A 23,844-nucleotide genomic window follows, 5' to 3' on the forward strand; every position below is an offset into this window, starting at 1 on the left:
CTCCCTTTGTCATGGAACAGCATTCAAGTGTGGGAATGCTTCTCTTAAACATGTGTAAATCACACATTTAGTCATGCCCCATGCAGGAGCCCCTACCGAGGGGTCCAGGGGGAAGGAGGCAAGGGATATTAAATACTAGTCCAGCAGTTTGTTAATGAAACATTTACACAAGCATTTTGTGTGGTTGTAATAAAGTGGGGGAGGGGGGAGCCTCTTGCATCACACCCTTTCATTACTTAGCAGCATCTTTAAGAGGATTAACGTTGGAGGAGGTGGGGGAAGAATGTGCTTATCAGTTGAGTCTCAGGATCAGCAATGCTGAGTTCTTAATAGATTGCCTCTAGATTTGGGATTACAGCCGTGCAAATTCTTCCAGGCTTTCAATAAAATAGAAAGCAGTTTGTTTTCTGCCCCTTCAATGAGAAGAGCTATTGACTTTGTGATGGAATGACCTGGGAACTCAGTTTATTCATCCTGCTCCCTTCTTCTATAGCCTCAAATACAGATATTTATTTATTTAGGTTCCCCGTGGCCTATGCATCAATATATGCATTCATGCCACTTTTACTCCGATTAAGCAGGAGCTAAGGAAGAAGCACATTTCAGAGCAACCAACTGACTTTTAAGATATTTATATCAAGCATCATAGCAAGAAAAGGAAGTTACCAAGAAGAGAGATCTACCTTCCAGAAGCGGTGTGCTCTCTGCATCTCCTTTTCTGAAAGGTTTCCAAACAGCTCAGATAAACTACATGTTTTGCAGGACACTAAAGCTACTAAGTGGCCCTTTTATTTTTCTGGGGAGTTAGAGGCAGCTTTTGTTGGCAATCTCGTGAAAGAGTACAGTACTGAGGGATCATGCTGCCTGAGGTCCCGTGGCTTCTCACTATTTTTAGCACAAGGAAGATGTTAGTTGAAACAGTGTACAATGGCCTAATCAGCCATAATAGAACGCACACTGTTTTTTACTTCACATTGCACTTATTATGTGCCTTGAATGTAAACAGCTCTTTGCTCTGACAAAGATGGCAGCTTGCCATGGTGGGATTCAGCCTTCTCTAAAGCTCAGCAAACACTGAATAGAAACAAGCCTGAGGACTCTGAAAAAGCAATTGTTTGAATTTGTGTCACTTGCAGGCTTAGACAAAATGATTTTTGTTATTTCCATCCTTTTCTCCCCATCTCCCTCCTCCAATGAGCAAGCAGTCACATATGCTGGCTATCTGTGTATGAAAAATTATTTTGATGATTTTTTCCACCCGGATTTAAAGAATCCCAAAAAATCGCATTTTACTTAAAGCCTTGAATGATGACACCCGATACAGTTTACACTCATGGTGAAATATAGGGAACTTTAAAGCAATCCTATAAAGCTCCATCACGTAAGTAGATGGAAGTCACTTTAAGGCATGATAAAAAGAGATTCTATTTTAAATTATACCCAACGCCAAAAAGAGGTTTATTGTTTTGTACCATCTGTATCTACCATTAGCAGATTCCATAGTTTGCTCTCAAAACAGATTTAGAGCAATTTACTAGAAAGTACATTGTTGTTGGCTAGCCTTCCAACACTGTTACCACCCCGTGATTTTTTCCAGCAATGTTAACTTATTTAAAAGTTTTTTGAATTTTTATCACAGTAAAAACAATCAAACAGCGCAAGAGGATTTTTCAGAAAAGTATCGCTTTTCCACACAGCCCTTTCCAGGCTTATGCCCATTTCCAGCAGCAATTTTGAATCATTTTGGCTTTTTAGTCCCTCTGGGGATTACATTCTAAACTTTATTTTTAACCCACTGCACCAGGCTGGGGTTTGAACCCATACTACTGCAGCGACCAGAGCCACTGCAGTCGGATTCTTAACCCACTGTGCCAGAGCCGGAACTCCCCTTCTAAACTTTATTTTTATTTATTTATTTATTTATTTATTTATTTATTTATTGTCTTCTTGCTATTTCTTGGAGGTTCCCAGGCTAGGGGATGAATCGGAACTGTAGCCACTGGCCTACACTAGAGCCACGGCAACTCAGGATCCGAGCCACGTCTGCAACCTACACCACAGCTCACGGCAACGCCGGATCCCTAACCCACTGAGCAAGGGCAGGGACTGAACCCGCAACCTCATGGTTCCTAGTCAGATTCGTTAACCACTGCGCCACAACGGGAACTCCCCTAAACTTTAAATAAATAATATACCTATCATGGTTTTTCTAAATAGCCATTGTGTGCCCACTGGGGCGCACTTGTAAGACTGGATACAAGAGTAAACAAAACAGACAAAAGTTCCTGCTCTCCTGGAGGTTATATTCTGCTGAGGTAGTAACGAGGAGAGTCAAGTAATAATCAACACCAAACATTTCCACAAAAATGTTCTATTTTGAACATTTCTATTCAAAAGTAAAACATGCTGTTGAAGAGAAGAAATGGGAAAGGAGGGCAACGGGAATACTGAGAAGGAGAGGGGGCTCGCAGCTGAAAGTAAGGTGGCCATACCTTGATGTTTGAGCAGACAGGAAGGAGGCCGTGCAGGAATCCACAAGAGTATCTCAAAGAACAGTGCTCGAGGCAGACGGAATAGCATGTGCCAAAAGGCCCTGAGGCAGGAACATGCCTGGCTGGCTTCCGAAACAATAAAGAGGCCAACTTGGCTGAGGCAGAGTGAACAAAGAAGAGAGGGGTACGAGATAGGGCCTGGGAAGGAATGGGATTAGGAGGTCGATTGTGTCAGGACCCTTTTGAATTTACCCAGAAACAGATGACAGTGATGAGGAGATTTTTGAGCAGAGAATTAAATGAATAATATTTAAGTTTTTGCTTTACTGAGACAAGGATGTATAGGCTCAAGAAGGGAAGCAGGAGGCCATGTTAGAATGTCTGTAGTGTTCCAATAAAAAGAGAAAATGGGAGTTCCCGTCTGAGGCACAGTGGTTAATGAATCCGACTAGGAACCATGAGGTTGCGGGTTCGATCCCTGGCCTCGCTCAGTGGGTTAAGGATCCGGCGTTGCCGTGAGCTGTGGTATAGGTTGCAGACGCGGCTCAGACCCCGTGTTGCTGTGGCTCTGGAGTAGGCCGGTGGCTACGGTTCCAATTAGACCCCCAGCCTGGGAATCTCCTTATGCCGCGGGAGCTCAAGAAAAGGCAGAAAGACAAATAAATTAATTAATTAAAAAAAAAGAGAGAGAGAAAATGGAGTTCCTGTCGTGGCTCAGTGGAAACAAATCTGACTAGCATCCATGAGGACACAGGTTCAATCCCTGGACCTTGCTCAGTGGGTTAAGGATCCGGCATTGCCATGAGCTGTGGTGTCGGTTGCAAATGTGGCTCGGATCTGGCGTTGCTGTGGCTGTGGTGTAGGCCAGCGGCTACAGCTCCAATTCAACCCCTAGTCTGGGAACTTCCATATGCCGTGGGTGCGGCCGTACAAAAAAGATAAAAAAAGACACACACACACACACACACACACACACACACACACACACACACACACACTAGAGAGAGAGAGAGAGAACCCCAAACGGCTAATGGCAGTAGAGGGAGTAAAAAGTGTACACCAGATTCTGGGTGTACATTGAAACTGACATGATTTTCCTGACAAGTTGGATTCTAGAGAATATAAAAGAAAAGAAAGGTTTTGTCTGGGCTACTGGAAGGAAGGGTTGGCCCTCAAGGGAGATAAGAGACCTTGAGGTAGAATGGATTTTGGAAGGAAGATCTGGTTATGGATATGTTGATTTTGAGATGTCTTTCAGACTCTGAAGTGGTGGTAACGAATAGACAAGTGGAAATACGAGGCTGGAGTTGTGGGGTGAGCACTACGATGCATCTGTGCATTCTGGGCCATGAGCATATATGTAGTATTTGAAGTCATATGATTGGATGAACTCACTGAGGAAATGAGACTAAAAGGAGGAGTCCCAGGACTAAGCCCCAGAACACTCCCCCAAGGAAAGGCTAGATTATGAGGAGAAGCCTGCAAAAGAAACAGAAAGAAGTGAGGTAGGAAGAAAGCCAGGAGAACCCTGGAAGAAAGGGAAGTAGAAAAGCAGACTAATAAATATGTATCAGGCTCACATGATTCACAATAATATACCTAGGTTAGAGAAAGAATTATGAAAATAATGGAAATCCTGCAACCAAATAAAAGGGAGCACTAAAAATATCATATGGATAATTTTTATTCAATGATAAATAATCATATGAATAATGACCCATTAAACCTTAGAAACATTCCCTTTAGAGTTTAGAATCAGTACTCTAAAAGCATCTGGAATAAAAGAAAATATTGGTATATACTAGTAACAATCACTTTTACAAAAGTATCATGAAATTCAACATCAACAGAGACTATACACACCAATGAATACCTTTAACAGAGAATGTGAAAGATGTGTATGAATAATATCACAACACTGTTTTCAGAGGTGTCATAACGAAAAAGATTTGAGATACACATTTGATCATCAACTGGAAGACTGGATACTGGAAAAATGTTGATTTCCCCCAAATGTGTAGGTTTATTATCATGCAAAACAGAATTCTGATGGGCAAATTTTGGGTACAATAATGATCAGCACTACTTGTAAAGCCAACAAACTAGACACAATCTAAATGTCCATAAATAAGTAAATAAATAGTATGTTCATTCAATGGAATAAAACGATAAGAATGAACGAACTCAACTATAGACAATGATGCAGATGAACCTCACTAATATAAGAATGAGCAAAATAAGGCAGACACTAGAGAGTATGTCCTTTATGATTCCATTTATATGAAGTTCTGAAACAGATAAAAGGAATCTGAGATGCCTGGAAGTAGGGTAAGGAGTCTTTAGTTCTGGTAACGTTTCATTTCTTGATTTATGGCTGCTGGTTACATAGTGTATCCATTTTGTCAGAATGCACAGAAATTACATTTATGATTTGTACTCTTTTTATATGACTATTTGACTTTTACAAAGCTTGCATTTTTAAACGATCAATAGTTTTTTTGAAGGTTGGTATACTGATTCAACCATTCGTTTGCAAATGCAGACAATAAAAACAGCTTCTGGTTTGTTCAAAAAGAAAAGTAATGATTAAAATTGTATAAAATGTGTAAAAAATCAGAAATGAGTAGAATGTTCCGGCAATCACTGAGGATTAGTGGACAGAAAACAACATTTGGAAGGGATAAAAGGTAATTCAATTGGGGAAAGGAGTGATCAGTAATGACGTTACATTTTCAAACCTCCTATGGAGGTGGGTACAACTACATGGTCAAATTTTAGCTAATGGGATATAAATGAAATTGATATATACCACTTCTAAGGCTCGCTCCTTAAAGGACTGGGCTTGTACTTCTTCTGGTCCTTCTAAAAATTGAGAGGACACGAGATATAAACAATTGCCTAAAACATAACTAGTTAAATAGCAGCTACTTGTTAAGAATGGCAGAACCACCTTCCTAGGCCTGGACTCTTAACTGTACATAAAGTAAACTTCTCACTTATTAAGAAGTAAACATACAAGTGGAAAAATAAATAAAGCTCCAAATTGTAGTGTTCCTTGATGAATGTATTAGTTATCTACTGCTGCATAAGTAATGATACCAGAATGTAGTAGCTGAAATCTACGAACATATTATCTCGTAATTTCTTTGAATAAAGAATCTGGGGAGCAGCTTCACTGGGTACCTTTCACTCAAGATCCCTTGTGAGGTGAAGCCGAACTGTCAGCTGGGGTAGCAGGTATCTTTGGAACTCACCTGGGACTGAAGAACCTGCTTCCAAGGTCAATTACGTGGCGGTTGGCAGGCTTCAATTCCTCATAGGCTGTTGGCTAGAGAGTCTCAGTTCCTCTTGTGCTCTTGGACCTAGGGCCTGTGCTCCTCGCCACCCACATAGTTCTATCTATAGGGCTGCTTCCTCTCCCCAGTGTAAGTGAGCCAAGAGAAGAGGATAAGAGAGGACCCAAGATGGATGGGATCTTCAGTTATTTCTAATCCAATATGGAGCTACTGAGTCCAGCTCACATTCCAGAGGAGGGGATGACACAAGGGCATAAAAGATAGGAGGCAGAAATATTCAATGCCATCAACCACAGGAAGAAAAAAAAAAAATCACATTAGATCCTTAATGCTCTACCAAAATAATTTGCAGATGTATACAAAACTGAAACACGAGACGTCAAGTCCTTCCTAAAAATAGAAGCAAGTAAACGTGAATGTTTCTCCAGTATCAGGATGAGAAGAACATGTCAGCTTCAAACAATGGCAGCTGCTGCCACAGGCTGGGTTTTCCAGACAACAGGCACTGAAATAGTGCTAGAATGTCATGCCTTAATGGTCAGTCACACCCCTAAGAGGTAAAGGGGAGGAAACAGGATGGGGCAGGAATGGGGAATCTGAAAGCTCCAAAGGGGGTTGTGGAGCCAAGATTTCCTGAGAGTGGTCCCAGGTTGGATCGGCTAGCTAGGCCCTTGAACCCATTTTTCGTTCCGTATGTGGACAGGACTACCTGGAGAATAAGAGCTCCCTTGCCCTGAAAGCTGAGGAGAAAGGTGACGATACAATAAGCTGGAGGCTGTCTGCCAGCTGTGCTCTTTAAGTGGGCAGCAAGTCCATTTTCCAAGGGAGAGCTGAGCTGAGCATCTCCATCTCTGCCACAGTCCACCCCTTGCTGCATCTAGACACAGCTCTTCAAACATATGGACAGAGCAGCTCCTTGGGGCTCAAATGGGCCTTGCTTCCTGAGGGGAAACTGCCCTCAGGCTCCTGCATTAGTCAAAAAAAAAAAAAAATATATATATATATATATATATATCCTTTATATATGGTAGTTATATCCTATACATATGGTGGCTCGGTGGAAATGAATTCAATGAGCATCCATGAAGATGCAGGTTTGATTCCTGGCCTCACTTAGCTGGATCGGCATTGCTGTGGTGCAGGTTGCAGACGAGGCTCAGATCCCATGTTGCTATGGCTGTGGTGTAGGCCAGCAGCTGTAGCTTCGATTTGACTCCTGGCCTGGGAACTTCCATATGCCATGGGTGTGGCCCTAAAAAACAAAAACAAAACAAACAAATAAAAATAGCAAAAAAATAAAAATAAAAAGGACAATTAACTAAGAGAGATGAAAAAAATATTAAAATATTCAGCTGTTCTCACAATTAGTCAAACGAAAGCATATTAAAGCAATAAAATAGTACCTGTCATGGCTCAGGAGTAATGAACCCAACTAGCATCCATGAGGACGCAGGTTCACTCCCTGGCCTTGCTCAGTGGGTCAAGGACGCAGTGTTGCTGTGAGCTGTGGTGTAGGCTGGAAGCTGTAGCTCTGATTCCACTCCTAGCCTGGGGACCTCCATATGCTGCGGATGCGGCCCTAAAAAGACATATAATAATAATAAAGCAATACAATAAGCCTTCAGGGCCTATCAAATTTCCAGGTTTTTAGTAAAGGATTTAATTTTGGCAACTGAGCTTTAAGGTAGACACTTGTACATGCCTGGCAGGAGGGTACATTCATATTTCTGTAAGTCAGTTTGGGAGCAGGTTTCATGTTGTAAAAACAAATCCTTTTTACTCAGTAGCTGTACTTCAAGAGTTTCTCTCTCTGCTGTGGTGCCTCAGAGGTGATCAGCTGCTTAAAGACAAAGCTGAACACCTCCTATCCAACCGTGAGGTGCCAGGAACTCATTGAAGTTGGCAACAAATGGAAATTCGGAACCTCCTGTGTGAAGCACTTAGCCTCCAAAGCTGCTGTGGATGCTCTGGGTGAAGAAAGGAAGGGCGATGTGACCCACATCAGGGTAGGGATGACAAACCAGGTTTTCCCACCAAGCAAGGTGTCTTGACCTACAGCCCCAGGCACCTGCTGGGTAAGGGGTATTCCTGTAATAGACCAGGAGGATCCCGGGAAGCAAGCACATATCTGCTCAGGGGATGCACTGCGTAGGCCAAATCTGAGTGTTCTCGACTTGATTACTGTGAAAAATAAAAATCAAAAAGAGGAGAAAGATATTCTTGGACTCACTGATATGGCTTTGCTTCATTGCTTGGGTCTCTAAAGAGCTAGCTGCATCCACAAACTTTTCAGCCTCTCTAAAGAAGATGATGTCTGCCAGTATGTCATGGAAAGCCCCTGAACACAGAAGGTTAAGAAACCTCTGTGCCCCAGACTCGGTGTTCCATTATGCCACATGCCCTGCGACACCAAAGTTGGCTTGCTGCTTGGAAGAAAGAAACAAAGAAAAATTAGGAAGAGGTCACAGAATCTGCTAACCACTGGGCAAGAGGATGAAAGATGCCAACCAGCAGGAGCAGATTGCCAAGAGATGGAGACTGTCCTATCTGAGAGCTTTTACCTCAGAGTCCAGTCAAAAATAAGATTTCCTAGGAGTAGGAAATAGCTGAGGTCAGACTTTTTTTTAAAAGTTTATCTTAAGGAAATAATCAGAAATATGGGCAAAAATGTATAAAGATTTCCGTCTTCACATTATTTGCTATATCAAAAGCCAGAAGCAACCCAACGGCTCAAAGTTAGTAAAAGTGTTAAACTACCTGGTATCTATCCATCTATCTATGTATGTGTGTTGCGCAGCCGTTAACATGGAAATGTGTGATGAACCTTTAATGTCAAAAGACAATGCTTATGACAAACGTGTTAAATGAAAATAAAAACAATCACAAATATAGCACTACCTCAAAAATCCATAGAAAGATGTGTAGAAGAAAACATGCTAAAAATATAAACATCGATTTGATTATCTTCGAATTGTGATTTTATTTTCTTCTTTTTACTTCCAATTTTTTGCAAAATAAACATTCTTAGAGTCATCTCAAGAGACAACTGCACAGGGAACTGTATATTCAGTCTCTTGGGACAGAACATGATGGAAGACAGTATGAGAAAAAGAATGTCTATATATGTGTGACTGGCTCATTATGCTGCACAGCAGAAATTGACACAACACTGTAAATTAACTATACTCTCATAAAAATAAATAAATAAAGTGACTTTTTTTTTTTCAAGAGATACAATTGCCTAGAGCTCCTCTTGTCCTTAGAGAGGGGGCTGCGTCATATGCTCTTCTCTGTGCATCCCCTGCACTTTCTCAGTGCACGCCCCTCTTAGCATCTCCTGCATGGTGCTCAAGTTTTCTCTGTATGTATTTGCCAGGCAATTCTGACACTATCTACCTGGAGTTGGGTCAGATTTCACAGGTTGAGGGCACAGCGCTCTGTAAGACGTCCCTCACTTCAGACACCAGCTGAAAGCTGTAGAGTTCCCAAGCCGCTCACACTTCTGACCAACTGGCGACAAATCTGGAGCTTCCCACTATTTCCCCAAGTTCTAAAATCTGTTAGAATGACTCAGGGAATTCAGGAATCTGCTACACTTAGGATTATAATTTTATCATAAAATATACAGACTGGAACTAGAGAAATGAAGAAATACATAAGATGAGGTCTGAGAAGTTCTCGGACAAAAATGTTCCCTATCCTCAGGATGCACGCTCATTGTCCCTCCTGACACAGGGACAAGAAGCACTAAACTGGGAGCTCACTGGAACTTCAGATATCCAGACTTTTTATTGGTGTGTCATGATAGAGGCTTGAATGACTGAATCTTTGGCCATATAATTAAACTGAATCTTGAGCCCCCCTCCCGTTCCCAGAAGTTGGGAAGTTGGGCTTGTCAATGTGTGGTTAAAAACCAATTCCTATGTTGGCTTTGGACCCAACTCCATGTTGGTTTTTCCAACATGGCAGCCTCCATACTGAAATAACCCTGGAGACTCACCAGGAGTCACCTCATTGGCATAAATCCCAGTATGGTTCAAGGGACCAACCATGAGTAACAGAGTCACTCATTCTGGAAATTCCAAGGACTTAGGGGCTACCTCATAGGAAGTGGGGACAAAGAGAGAGCAGCCAAATTCTTTATTACACAACAATTTCCATCTTACCCACTGGCTGTGGCTTCCAATATGGAGGGACCAGAGTGGCATGCCTATGCCTGGGACTGGCCCCCAGCAGAGTCCTTTTTTTTTTTTCCCCCAGTAAATCTGGCAGTTTAGGAAAGTTTGCCTAAGGCCAATTAGTGACTTAACGAAGTGCCTTTCTGTCTGTGAGTCCCAAGTTGATACTTTCTTTGTTACTTTGCCTTTCTACCAGGGTAACCTCAGGAAGTCATTTTTCTAGGAATTTGTAACGCACCAATATTTTGGTTCCTTTTATAATTTAATCCAGCATTGAGAACAGTGATACAAAAGCAACAACTATAAGGAGTTTTTTCCTTCACCATCCTTTCTCCCCCCTCTTAGGTGATATCTACCAGAAGAAACACAGTAGCTAGTTTTGAATTAACTAGGAAATTAATAGAGAATGTATTAGTTTGAGGCAAGGAAAGGCAGGACTGGCCATTTCATGGCTGTGTTTATGAGGTCCTAGGACCATCAATATTAAGTAAGTTATAGAAGTAAGTGCTTGCCTTTTCATTTTTGTTCCTCAGCGAAGGATGCCCTGGAGACTGGCTTTTAGAACATCAATATGGTATTTGGTGAATTTGACAACTTGGTGGGTCGTATTTCTGCCTGCTCTTTTATTCCAAAGGCCATTCGCTTCTGGTAGGTTATACAGTCAATGCTGATTACTGAATATGTAACTTAATTCTTCAAGTCTTTGTTAATTTTTATTCTCCAATTTACCAGATTAAAACTAGGACTACTGCCTCGAATTTTTTTGGTTTGTTTGTTTTACTTCATAAGACTGTGTATTAAAAATTAAGTCGCTTAAAATTAGGCCAACTTTTTATTGAGACAAAATAACACATATTCAAATTTTACACATTTTGTACAAAGACAATGGCAAAAGTTCCAAGGCATTACAACTCACTAAGTTTTTCCCCTACACACATGGAGACGCCATGCCAGCAGTCCTAGGGCAGTCTCCCTGGAACTTACTCCTCTTTATCCATACCCCTGACTGCTCTAAGGCCTTGGTTTTTCTCTTCCTTTCTGAACAGACTTGATTCCAGAAGAAGAACTTGATTCTAGACTCGTGGGAGAAGACAGGACTTTTTGTAAATTAGGATGAACGGCCTTCTCTGTTTATTGGGTTCTTTAATGGTCTCTTGTTCTTGCCTGAGGATAGGGGTCTCTCGTGGTTTTATCCACAGTAATTTCTAGGTATCATACAAAATCCAGTACACATTTAAATTTTTCTATTAAAATCAAGTGTTGATTTTACTTTATTTTTTTATTTTTATTTTTGTCTTTTTCAGGGCTGTACCCACGACACATGGAGGTTGCCAGGCTAGGGGTCTAATCGGAGCTGTAGCCACTGGCCTACACCACAGCCACAGCAACATCCGATCCAAGCTGCATCTGCGACCTACACCACAGCTCACAACACCACCGGATCCTTAACCAACTGAGCAAGGCCAGGGATTGAACCCGTGACCTCATGGTTCCGAATCAGATTCGTTTCCGCTGTGCCACGAAGGGAACTCCTGATTTTTCTTTATTTAAGTGGAGAAAAATAGCATGTTTGTATGTAACAGGATGCTGCTGCTGAAAAGGAAAAACTGATGATGCAGGATGGAGTGGAGACCTTTGTGGGGGTAATGCCCTTGACCAGGGCCCTGAACCATACTCAGCTCCAAGGCAGACCATCACCTGGCCTTCTCAGACAATGATGTCCTAAGAGGGTGCATCAGGGGGCCTATCCGATCAATCTGCAGGCATGCCTACGTCTGGAACTGAAGGAATTAGCAGCCCACCAAAGTGGTCTGAAGACTATTTTAAACTGAAAACATCTGAACATACAACAGCCACAGAAAGACACTGTCTCAACAAGCAAAACTTCCTGAAAATACGGCTGCCACTGACTCTCCCCCCTTTCTGAGGGGGTTTCCTGTTTGAAAGAAGACTGACCTTTAGCTCTAGGAAATATTAATTTAGCTGCCATATTCCTTACCACCCAGCAGGAGGAAATTTCCAGCCAGGAAGGAAACAGACTGCTCATTTCCATCACTACCCAAAAGCCCAACAGAAGCTTCCATATCTTGCTCCTGAAACTCTTTGTTAAACTGGTTTGTAAACCTTTACCTCCAGCCATTCTGTGAGTTACTCATCACGGAGCAACTCCTGTGTGCTCCTGTTAAAGAGACTTTGACTCTTCTCTAGTTAACCTATTTTCAATTAATTTTCAGGCCTCTGATTATTTGGACCTAAGGTGGCAGAGAAAGGCTTTTTCCTCCCAACAAGGTTCTGGGTACATGTGGAGAGCTGGCCTGAGTTAAGAGCATGGACTCTAAATCTATAGTAAGAGGAGAGAAAGTAGAGGGATTTATGTATATTCACTTTCATTCTCTCTCTCTCTTTGTTTTCTTTTTAGGTCAGTGATCTTGAATACTTCCTTCCTTTATGAAGGGAAACCAAGCTTCTCCCACATTTCAGATTTTTTTTTTCTTTTTCTTTTTATGACTGCATGTGTTGGTATATGGAAGTTCCCAGGCTAGGGGTCAAACTGGAGCTGCAGCTGCCGGTCTACACCACAGTCACATCTGCAACCTACACCACAGCTTGTGGCAACACCAGATCCTTAACCCACTGAGCAAGGCCAGGGATCAAACCCACATTCTCATGGATTCAAGTCGGGTTCTTAACCCACTGAGCCACAACAGGAGCTTGGCAGTTTCTCTAATTCTCGAATTTACTGGAAGTGTCATCTACTCTCCGTGATTCCTGTTCTCACTTCCCAGGAATGACTGTACCTATTCCAATATGGCTGCCAGCCTCAACACATATTCATTCAATTATTCACTCATCAAACATTTAATTCTACCAGAAAAATTACTGAAACTACTGAAAAATTACTGCCTCCATGGGCCTAGCTTTCTGGCAGGGGGAAAAAACAGATAGAAAATAAACTACATAGTATATTCAGTGGGAGTGTGTGTGATGGATACACACACACACAAAAGGCAGGAAAGGGAATCATGGAGTGCTGACTGCCTCACTGAGGAGACATCTGAATAATGACCTGAGGAGGTAAGAAGTCAGCACTATGGATATAACGTGAAGTCTGTTCCAGGAAGAGGGAACAGATAAGGAGCAGCAGTACGCCTGGTGTATACAGGGAACAGCAAAGGGATCAGGATGCAAGAAGCAAGGGGAGGAGGCATAGCAGGAGATAAAACCAATGAGGTCATATGGAGCTATATTGTGTGGGAACTTATAATCACTTCAAGTATTTTGCCTTTACTCTGAGCTGAGGACCCATCAGAGGGAGGTGAGCAAGAAAAATGGACTGTAGGGAGCAAGGATGGAACCAAGGAGAGCAGCAACAATGGTGACACAATCATTCCACCAAGAAATAACAGACACTGTTTTGGAAAGCAATCTGGCAGATCCTCAAAAGGTTAAACACAGAGTTACGCTATGACCCACCAGGTGTACTCCTAAGAGAAAGGAAAACACACTTTCAAACAAAACATGAATATTCCAGATGGCCAAAAAACACATGAAAAGATGTTCAGCATCACTCATTATTAGAGAAATGCAAATCAAAACCGCTATGAGGTACCACCTTACACCAGCCAGAATGGCCATCCTCAAAAAGTCTACAAACAATAAGTGCTGGAGAGGGTGTGGAGAAAAGGGAACCCTATTACACTGTTGGTGGGCTTGTAAATTGGTGCAACCACTGTGGAAAACAGTATGGAGATTTCTCAGAAAACTAAAAATAGAACTACCATTTGATCCAGCAATCCCACTCCTGGGCATCTAACCAGAGAAAACCATGACTCGCAAAGACACATGTATTCCAATGTTCATTGCAGCACTACATACAATAGCCAAGACATGGAAACAACCTAAATGTCCATCAGCAGAGGAGTGGCTAAAGAAGATGTAGTACATATACACAATGGAATATTACTCAGCCATTAAAAGGAAATAAATAATGACATTTGCAGCAACTTGGATGGTCCTAGAAATTATCATGCTAAGTGGAGTCAGTCAGACAATGAGACACCAACATCAAAAGATATCACTTACATGTGGAATCTAAAAAAAGGACAGAATCAATGTTTTGCAGAATAGATACTGACTCCAAATGAGACAGGTTGGGGGATGGGGGGATATACTGAGGGTTTGGGATGGAAATGCTATAAAATTTGGTTATGATGATTGTTGTACAACTATAAATGTAATAAAATTCATTAAGTAATTTAAAAAACATGAATATTCATAGCATCATTATTCATAAGAACCAAAAAGTGAAAACAATCAAGATGTCCATCAATAAATGAATGGATAAGCAAAGTGTGGCATGGCCATACAACGGAATATTATTCAGTCATAAAAACAAATGAAGTACTGATAAACAATATATGATATACAACACATGAAGTACTGATATGCAATAGACAAACTTGGAAAACATTACACCATATGAAAGGAGCCAGTCGCAAAAAGGCGCATTGTATACAAATCCATTTATAAGAAAAGTCCAGAATAGACAATTTCATAGGTATAGAAAGTAAATTCATGGTGCCAGGGACTAGGGGGATGAGGGAATGGGGAATGACTGTTAATTTGGGGGGGTGGGGGTGAGGTAACTACATGTTCCAAGATTAACTGTGGTTATGGATATATAATATTGTGGATATACTAAAAGCCATTGAATTGTGGATAAATTATGTGGTATGTGAATTATATTTCAACAAATCTATTAATAAAAATAAGAAACAGGAGTTCCCACTGTGGCACCATGGGTTAAGGGTCCAGTGTTGCCACAGCTGTGGTATAGGTTGCAGCTGCAGCTTGGATTCAGTCTCTGGCCCAGGAACTTCCACATGCCATTGGTGCAGCCATGAAGAAGGAGAAGGAAGAAGAAAGAAGGAGAAAGAAGCACTGGAGTCTGGCATGGGGAGGTGGTTAGAGGGTGGAATACCTTGAAAATAGAGCTAATACAATTTGTTGAAGACTGGATGAGTTGGGTGAAAGAAAAGAGTCAAGGATATGGAACTGACATGAAGTGAGATGACGAAGTCAGCTGGAGGAATAAGTTTAGAGAAGAAAATCAGGAGCTTTCTTTTGAATATGTTAAGCTTACGAGGCCTAGTAGACATTCAATGTGCAATTGGAGATATGGGTTTGGAGTTCAAGAAAGAGCTGGGTTAGAGTTTTATATCTGCGAGTTATCAGCATACAATTGGTATTTATCTGGACAGAGTCTCAATCATCGCCAGGAGGTCAAATTTTCACCTTGACTTCTCCATATCATTAGACATTATTGACCATTATCTTCATCTGAAATTGTCCCTTCTCTTACTTTCAGTAGAGAAATTTTGCTGTTTTTTTTCCTTCCTTTACTGTCTCTCCCAGTCTATATAATTTGCAGGCTCATCATCTTTCACCTATTCTTCAATTAAGAGCTCTTCAACTTTTGGAGTTCCTGTCGTGGCGCAGTGGTTAACGAATCCGACTAGGAACCAAGAGGTTGCAGGTTCGATCCCTGCCCTTGCTCAGTGGGTTAACGATCCGGCATTGCCGTGAGCTGTGGTATAGGTCGCAGATGCGGCTCAGATGCAGCATTACTGTGGCCAGTGGCTATAGCTCCAATTGGATCCCTAGCCTGGGAACCTCCATGTGCCGCGGGAGCGGCCCAAGAAATGGCAAAAAGACAAAAAAAAGAGTTCTTCAACTTTTGCTCCAGTATCTTTTCCTTCATGATACTGGGTACTCTCTAAGAGATCTTCTGCATATCCTAAATTCAATTATCTCTTACACGTAAACTCACAAGGGAGCTTTAGATCCTTTACATAACCACTGAATATATACCAAAAGCATCTCAAATTTAACCCACGCAATGTTGAACTCATCATCACTACCTCTACTCCCTATCCAAAACTGGTCCTCTTCCAACATCCCTTATTTCAATGAACGAATTATCTATTTGTGTAAACCACATCCAGAAGCTGTTCTTGGTATCTCACTCCCCTGCACATATCTACTCCATCATCAAATTCTGAGAATTTCATCACCTAAAATATTCTCTATATGTCTCTACTTCTCTGCATTTTTACGGGTGAGTAATTCAAATACATTTCTACTGTATGGGTTTTTCACACAACCATCTAAACTGATAATCAGCATTTCTACCATTCTTATGTCTTGGAGGCAGACTAATTACAGAATATTGTAGATTTTAAAAAAGGTGATGGTAGGGGCATGGGTTCCTTGAACAAGTTGAGAACTTTCCCTCCTCAGTGTTCTCTACAACCTTCCTTTTTTTTTTTTTTTTGTCTTTTTTGCTATTTCTTGGGCCGCTGCCACGGCACATGGAGATTCCCAGGCTAGGGGTCGAATCGGAGCTGTAGCTGCCAGCCTACGCCAGAGCCACAGCAACGCAGGATCCAAGCCGCGTCTGCAACCTACACCACAGCTCATGGCAATGCCCAGGATCGTTAACCCACTGAGCAAGGGCAGGGACCGAACCCGCAACCTCATGGTTCCTAGTCAGATTCGTTAACCACTGCACCACGACGGGAACTCCCAACCTTCCTTTTTGATTTTACTACTTCTTGTTTCTCTCTCTCTTTTTATTCAGCCACACCCATGGCCTATGGAAATTCCCCAGCCCAGAACCAAACCCACACCACAGCAGCGACCCAAGTTGCTGCAGTAACAATACCAGATCCTTAACCTTCTGCACCACAAGGGAACTCGATCTTGTCTCTTTTAAATCCAAATCATCCTACCAGTTATTACCAGATTAATTCTCTTAACATATACTTCCATTAATTTTCCAGCTCAAAAATCAAAACTGAATTTTTGCTAGGAATTTAAGAGCAAACTCCTGTTATGAGCATTATGGGTCCATTCTAACAAAGTCCAAACACTCTTCTTCTCTATGTGCCAGTGTCATGGGTGGAAGAGTGTCCTCCTCCAATTTATGTCCTTCTTAAACCTCAGAATGTAACTTTATTTAGAAAGAGAACCTTCACAGTTATCAAGTTAAGATGATGTCATCAGGGTGGGCTCTAACCCAAATGACTGGTGTCCTAATAAGAAGAGAGAGATTTAGAAACAGACCCACAGAGAGAACATCATGTGATGACAGAGGCAGAGATGGCAAGGATGCAGCTCCAAGCCAAGAAAAGCCCAAGACAGATAGCTCCCACAAGAAGCTAGGGAGGAGTGAGACAGGACGTTCCTACAGGTTACAGAGGGACCATGGCTTTTCGATGTCTTAACTTTGGACTTCTATCTTCCAGAACTATGAGACAACACATTTCTGTTATTTCAAGCCACCAAATTTGTGGTATTTTGTCATGGTAGCCCTAGAAAACGAATATATCCATTTACATTGGGAAATTCGTTGTTTCCCTGAACTGTATTCTGTTTTTTTCTTTAATTTGGGTATAATTCAAATATTATAATGTTTACCTTTTTAAAGCACTCAATTCAGTGCTTCAGGGTTTTTTTGCAAATATTTTCAAAAGGTTTTGCACCAGTATCTAATCTTAGGACATTTTCCTTAGCCCTAAAATAAATCCCATCCTGTTAGAAGTATAGTTGCTAATCCCCCTCCCTCCCAGCTCCATCAATCACAAATCTTTTGCTTGAATTTGCTGCTCTAGATCGCACTCATTTTGTTGCCATGCCTTATTCTCATGTCCTGTCCCTGCTGTCCCTATTTGTGTTTTATAGCTATTTAGGTCGTTCACTCACTAGATTGGTTCTACTTGAGCATAAGGAATGTGTATCTCTTTCCTAGGACAGGATCTGGTACATATTAAGCATTTACAACATGCTTCCTGAGTGAAAAATACAAATCAACGAATGTCCATATTCAAGACCATCTTCCTTCTATCATCTGTCTTGTCTTAGCTGGTCCAAATCTATGTTTCTAACTCATGTGCTTCTCCTGGAATCAGACTGATTTTGATGTGTGACATATAAGCAGGCAGTAACATGTTCTACAATATTCAGGGGCCAAAATTTACTGAAGAAACCCCTCTATACCTGCCACTGAAACTCTCTACAGGGCAAAATAATTAGGATCATGAAACAGACATAAACAAGAGGTTGCATTTTCTTGTTTTTTAAGGCCATCTTCTGCCTTTACTTTAAAGATGTTGTAGTCTGAAGGAGGCTGTCCAAGATGGAAATTATATGAAATACAAGAGATCAGCACGTGGACCCTCAGTCTAAGTATGAATTGCCGATGGAAGACAAATGATGCTGCCTGAAATTGTGACTTGAAAAACAAGTAAACCATGAATCACCCCATGTATGAGGTTGTAATCAGAACAATGGAGAACTGATGTGTGAATAGTTGCCATTTACTCTGTTGTTGGCAAAACACTGGCCGATTCACAGCTATGTATGGAGTTAAATGTTGCTACATGAATACAATTCACAGTGTCTTGAACAATGGACACGACTGTTTCCAATTAATTTTTTTTTTTACCGTATGTTTAGAAAAAAATTGATATCCTAAATTAGCTAAAGCTAGGTCAGCACATTATGCTTCTTTGCAGAAAGACAACATATTAATAGAACTAGGCCCAAGACTGTGTAGTATGTTATAACAATTTAAGATATATAAAATATATTTTCCATATTAAAAAATATTTAAAACACTCTTGTGACTGAAGCATAATTACCGTCCTACATTTGCAAATGAGGATGACTTGCTTGTCAATCTATCAAAGTAGTATGTGGTAGGGAGGCACGGTAAAAACCCAAGTTTTCACCTTCAGACGTCAAACTCGCTGTGTCCACAATTCCGCTGTGTCCACAATTCGAGTATGAAGCATGGCATAAATAAGCAAATTCCTCTATTTAATCATGAAGATGGTGATGATATAATTTAAAAAAATAATAATAAATCTATTAATTTATTTGTCTCTATCAGAATGTAAGCACTATGAGGAGAGAGATTGTCTTGTTCATGGCTGCATCCCCAGGCCTAGAACAGTCCTTAGCATATAATGTTTAGTTCTCAATTGAAATGCAACTTATAAATCAAAGAATATTAAATACATCGCATTTTCAAACACATTTCACCCACATTATTTCATTGTTGTCATAGCAATTTCTGATTTCTAACTCTGCTCCAAAATTCTTGTTATTACTCCCCACTGTATAAAAAATGACTTAAAAAAAAAATCGGTTCTGAGAGATTACAAACAGGATAAATTAGGCATCAAGACCAGTCCCTTAATAGGATCCCAGCTGATCTTACCTCAATGAGGACAAGTTCTGATTTGAACAGGTTGGCTTCTCTATGGATGGAAGGTGTTGAAAAGCATGTAGAGAAATTCACCTATGAGGAACACAAACATCTGTCAAGAGTGAAAAACAAAAATAACTCTACATTCAAATTCTTAAATGTGGGAGAAGGTTGGCTTCTCTTCTTAAGGAAAGGACGTATTCAACACCACTGCCTGCTTGCACTACTAAAACATATTTTTCTCCTATTATCCTGGTTTTCTCCATGTATTACAGAGAATTAAAAAGTGACTAATTGGGTGTAAACATGAGTATTTTGTTTGGGGACAAGAAGGTAACAAGGCTCTGGGCTCCAAGGAGTCTCCTCTCAGGGGGCCTGTTGGTTTTGAGAGAAGGAGATGCTGAGTAAGGGGCCTGTAGCTCTGCTTCACTTTCTTTAACATGGGATGTGGGAAGGGGTTCTGCTGTCAAAACAAGTTTGAAAACCACTTTTATTTAAAGTATAATGCCTTGTATGTCCAGAAAAGAGGAACTTTCTAATTTGAAAAGATATATGCACCACAATGTTCACTGCAGCACTGTTCACAATAGCCAAGACATGGAAGCAACATAAAGGTCCAAAGAGATATGACTGGAGAAAGAAGATGTGGTACATATGCACAATGGAATACTACTCGGCCACAAAAAAGAACAAAAATAATGCCATTTGCAGCAACACAGATGGAACCAGAGACTCTCATGCTAAGTAAAGTCAGAGAAAGACAAATATCATATGATATCACTTATATGTAGAATCTAAAAATAATGATACAAGTGAATTTATTTACAAAAAAGAAATGGACTCAGACATAGAAAACAAACGTATGGGAACAAATGGGAAAGTGGGTGGGAAGGGATAAATTTAGGAGTTTGGGATAAGCAATACAAAATATTATATATAAAACAGATAAACAATAAGGTACTACTGTATAGCACTGGGAACTATCCAATATCTTGTAATAACCTATAATGGAAAAGAATCTGAAAAGCATATGTATTATCTTGTATATTATTTTTAATATATAACATAATATTATGTATAATATATATGTAACTGAATCACTTTGCTATACATCTGAAGCAAACAAAACACTGGAAATCATTATACTTCAATTAAAAAGTAGAAAATGTCAATATGCAAATCAGATAAAATAAGAATTTGAAAAAAAAAGCGTGATGCCATCAACTGTATATTATTTAGGACGGTCTCATGCTTTATTCTCCCTCCAGAAGCGATATCCAACACTGCAAGGTATTTTGAACGTAGAGGTTACTTATCCAGCTATCTGAGCTAACTGGAACTCAACTAAAAAACGGGAAGGAAGCAACAAGAGAGGCTCACAATAAACACGGGCGTCCGTGATTCCATAAGACCATTCCAGAAACTACAAAGCTGTTTACTCACAGGCAAGTCCTCAGTCTTCATGGGACCCGCTACCCAGGATACTAAGAGCCTCAGCTCACTGGTTTCTCAGCCCATTAGAATGACAACACCCAAGGAAGGCCGAGGGGCGCCAGGACGGGGTCGTGGACTCTTGGAAGGAAAGTTCTACTGGCAGGAAGACGCAGCAGGGAGAGGTTGGTTAGGAGGACAGAGCTCCTCCTCCCCGCCCCACCCACTCCAGTTTTGTAAAGGGGGCACCTGTGTGCATTGCATCCTGAGGGACCTCGAGGCCTCATAACTTGATGAGCCTCAGCTGACTCACAGGACCCCGGTTGGAGAGGCACCGTTAGTGGTGCTTATAACAACCATGTGAGCGTTTTAAGAATATTTTAAATACACTTGCAAATTAAATATTATCATTATCCCACATTTACAAAGGAGAGAGTAAGTCATGTTTGAAACATAAAATTATGTTCATTAGGTCTCTCTCTTTTTTTTTTAAAGAAGCACCTATGAGGCATAATTTTAAGGTAATACTCAAAAAATCTTGGCAGGTTAAAGGGAGAAGCCTCGGTTACCTGGAAAAATCCCACTGTTTGGAGCAGGGAATCCCTAAAGGATGTCCAATAAAGACGACATAAATTTACAAAGATGTAACCACATATATATATATATTTTTGTCTTTGCCATTTCTTGGGCTGCTCCTGCGGCATATGAAAGTTCCCAGGCTAGGGGTCAAATCGGAGCTGTAGTTGCTGGCCTACACCATAGCTCACAGCAATGCTGGATCCTTAACCCACTGAGCAAGGCCAGGGATCGAACCCGAAACCTCATGGTTGCTAGTCGGATTCATTAACCACTGGGCCACAATGGGAACTCCCCATATGTTTAATTATGGGGAGGCACATTTGTGGAAAATCAACAAAATGTCCATGAATAGTTTAACTCCACAAAACATAGATGATAATATAGGTTTCTGTAATTTTCCTTAAAATGTAAATTATTTTGAATAAATATTTTAAAAACTAGTTTGTGGTAAGGAAGTCTGTTCTTTTAAATTTAGCATTTTGAAAATAAATATATTATTTAAAAAATGTATTTCCACCAGAAAAATTAATGGTACTGTCTCTAGTTTTGCAAAGCAAGATATATAAAAACAATTGCTCTGTCTTTAAAAATTAAATAAATAGTGCTCAGGCTTTTCAATCACCTATTATATTAAAGTGCTTTATTATCATTAACATTACTTGTGATTTTAATTCACCTAAAAAATATGTGATCTCAATCAACCAGAGAAATAACACGAGTGAGAGAACTGATCAGGTACACACACACACACACACACACACACACACACACACACACGCACACACACACACACACACACACACGCACACACAATCTTGTGACACCACCCATAACCCACAGCAAGTAAGATGCAAGCCCAGAAAAAAAACAGCTATTGAGAAACAAGTATTCTTTAAAGGAAATATTTCCTTTGCTTCTATCCTCCTTTTCCTTTTTTAAAGAAACCACTATTTCACTGGGAAAAAATGAAATCAAATGAGGTATCCGTGAAAAACCAAAGCTTCTGTACACTCCACATGCAGGAACTAAATCAGGACACATGAAAAAGGGTAGACGTGCTCTGATATAATGCAAGTGGAAAAAGAATTCCTTTTTTCTCTGCTTTTTGATGGAGAACTCCATGAAAGAGTGTGCCAGCAAGAATAAGTTCCTCTAAGTGACATTTCATTTCTTAGCAGCTAGATAGATTAATGCTTGCTTCTCTGCAGCTCATGCATTACTAGCCCTAGTACTCAGAAATGAAAAATCATGTACTCAATTTATTCTTTATTGCATAAATGTTATACAAAGAGAATGGAAATTTGCATTGGGGTCTTCATTCCTGTTAAAATATTGTGGTCTTGATAACAGGTTAAGAAATACTGTAGTACCACTGTCCTTTCATATTTAGCCTCTATAAAACAGTTTAATGGATTATATGCATAAGGTGAGGAGAAATGAAAGTAGAGTTATGTTAAATTGCATAGCCTCTAAATAGATGACAAAAATTTTTATCACCTTTTCAGGGCATGACTAAAGAGACCCACCTGTAAATCTTCTTAATAGCCGAATCACAGGCAACCAGAGACATCCTCAACTTATCAGCAATACAACCTAACCAAATGGCAACGGAACTCCAAAATTCAAAAGAAAGGCAAAGTCTAAAGTCATCCACAGGGAAGGACTGAGAGACTCCTACACAAAATCATTGAAAGATGGTCTAAGAGTCTGATATCTTCTCTTCCAGGCAAGAGAAAGCAATTTTCAGCCAACAAGTTCAAGGAGAAAAAATGGACTTTCATTTATGGTACTCACATTATTTGCCTTTTTAAGAGTCCCTGTCCCACGAGGTTTGGGATTTTGGTTACCTTAAGCTTTTGTTGTCAGCTATCTTTTGCCTTAGTTTAGAACCCAGTGTTTCAGGTGGGGTGGGGTGGGAGGAGACCAGGGTGAGAAAAGACATTATGCTCCACTTATTTATTCATTCAATGAATTTTTTATTATATTATAATTGTACAATTATCAGAGTTCCCATCATGGCACAGTGGAAATGAATCCAACTGGGAACCATGAGGTTGCAAGTTTGATCCCTGGCCTCCCTCAGTGGGTTAAGGATCTGGTGTTGCCATGAGCTGTGGTGTAGGTCACAGACACAGCTCAGATGTGGTGTTGCTGTGGCTGTGGCGTAGGCCAGCAGCTACAGCTCCAATTAGACCCCTAGCCTGGGAACCTCCATATGCCATGGGTGTGGCCCTTAAAAGACAAAAAAAATTGTACAATTATCATCACAACCCAATTTTATAGCATTTCCATCCCAAACCCCCAGCCCATCCCCCTACCCCCAACCAGTCTCCTTTGGAAACCATACGTTTTTCAAAGTCTGTGAGTCAGTGTCTATTCTGCAAAGAAGTTCACTGTATCCATTTTTTAGATTCCTCATGTAAGTGATAGCATGTTACGCTGGTGTCTCACGGTCTCACCAACTTCTCTTAGCGTGATAATTTCTCGTTCCATCCATGTTGCTGCAAAAAAAAACGTGTTACACTCTTGCTGCTTCCCTCCGATCATGAGTTGACCCCAAGGACTCTTCAGTGCTTTGGAGAGATACTGTTTGAAAA

Source organism: Phacochoerus africanus, chromosome 4, assembly GCF_016906955.1.
Source record: "Phacochoerus africanus isolate WHEZ1 chromosome 4, ROS_Pafr_v1, whole genome shotgun sequence".
Classification (NCBI taxonomy): Eukaryota; Metazoa; Chordata; class Mammalia; order Artiodactyla; family Suidae; genus Phacochoerus; species Phacochoerus africanus.